We start from the raw sequence: 1,803 nt of genomic DNA, 5'->3' as shown, positions 1-1,803 counted from the left end.
TGGGATGGGGAGGCCCTGGAGGGGAAGGAGAGAAATGAGGGGGAAGGATACAGAGCTCCTGCCATATGGCATGCGGGGAAATGGGGGACATAGAGAGCCCCTTGGCATGAGGGAGAGGGTAGGGGGCTCGAGGGAGTCCCTGAAATAGAGGGGGTTGGGGGCCCCTGGCGTGTGCAATGAGCTCTGCCTATGGGAGCAACAAATTGTGCAACCCTCTAGTACTTTAAACCACAACTCAGTGATTATCCTGAAATCTACAGCTGAATTGTTGGGTTTTCAGCTCTCTAAAAGAGACAAACATTTTACTAAGAGCCCATTCTGCATATACACTTCTTTTCACAGGTTCAAAACTAGATACATAGATATTAAGGTCAGAAGGGACCATTATGATCATCTAGTCTGACCTCCTGCACAATGCAGGCCACAGAATCTCACCCACCCACTCCTGCAATAAACCTCTCACCTATGTCTGAGCTTATTGAAGTCCTCAAATCATGGTTTAAAGACTTCAAGGAGCAGAGAATCCTCCAGCAAGTGACCCATGCCCCATGCTACAGAGGAAGCAGAATAAAACTGGGAGGTTAACCAATTTCTCACAAATGCCATCGCAACTGACCTGGATTGAAAATATAGGCCTTTGCCTCCAGCAAATATTTGCACCTTTACATAGTTATTTATTTATATTAGACAATTTATAGCGTATGTCTAGTGTGGAGAGAAAGACAGTAGGAGTCAGGATTCCTGAGTTCTCTTCCTGGCTCTGCCATTGATTTATTGTGTGACCTAGGACAAATCAGTTTTAACTTTTCTGTGCCTCGGTTTACCCATCTATAAAATAAGTCTAATAATACGTTTAATGCTACTTCATTACTTCACATGATGTTGTAAGACTTCATGAAGGCCCCATCTACACTGGCAAGTTTGTGTGCAGTAAAGCAGCTTTGACTCCCAAAGTGTATACCAGGGGTCTCAAATTCCACATGAGGACTCAGATGTTGGCCCAAGGGCCGCATCACCACCACCACCCCACACACTGCCCCCGCCCCTGCCCACGGGGTGCAGCAGGGGGCTCAGAGCAAGGAGTTGGGGTGCAGAAGGGGTGTGGGGTGTGGCAGGGGGTTGGGGTGCAGGCAGGGGGCTCAGGGCAGGGAGTTGGGGTGCGGGGTGCAGGAGGGGTTCGGGTTCTGGCCCGACGCTGTTTACCTTGAGTGGCTCCGGGGTGGCAGGGGCACGCACCGGGGCCAGGGTAGGCTCCCTGCCTGCCCTGGTCCCAGCCCCGCTTCCCCATTCCCGGCCAATGGGAGCTTCAGGGGAGGTAACCACAGGCAAGAACAGCTCATGGAGTTCTCTGCTCCCCCTCCCCCCAGGGCTGCAGGGAAGCAGTGCCCGCCGCTTCCCGGGGTGGCGCAGGGCCCTCAGCACCACGGGGTTGGCAAATCCGCGGGCCAGATCCAAAGCCCTGAGGGGCCGGATCTGGCCCGGGGCCATAATTTTCCCACCCCTGCCCTGAAGGTAGGCTGGGGACCCAGCGTGCTGGGGAGGGGATGGGGGGAGCTTGGTGGGCTGCAGGAAAGAACCCTGTGGGCCATGTGTTTAAGACCCCTGGAGGCCAGAGATACATGCAGTCAGGAGCTCTTTTCTACCCCAGGGGAGCCTAGCCAGTCACAGCAGTCAGATCTTGGTGAAGCTCAAACAGGAAAGGAGGCCCCTGGTAAGTGGATCTGATTTTGGGAATTGCTGAAGCGAGTTGTTGGGGCAGGGGGTTGCAGAAAGCAGGCTTGTCTCCCACCTCATGCTTAGTCT

The sequence above is a fragment of the Lepidochelys kempii genome, chromosome 1 (genome assembly GCF_965140265.1).
Source record: "Lepidochelys kempii isolate rLepKem1 chromosome 1, rLepKem1.hap2, whole genome shotgun sequence".
Classification (NCBI taxonomy): domain Eukaryota; kingdom Metazoa; phylum Chordata; order Testudines; family Cheloniidae; genus Lepidochelys; species Lepidochelys kempii.
This window is presented reverse-complemented; position numbering follows the sequence as displayed.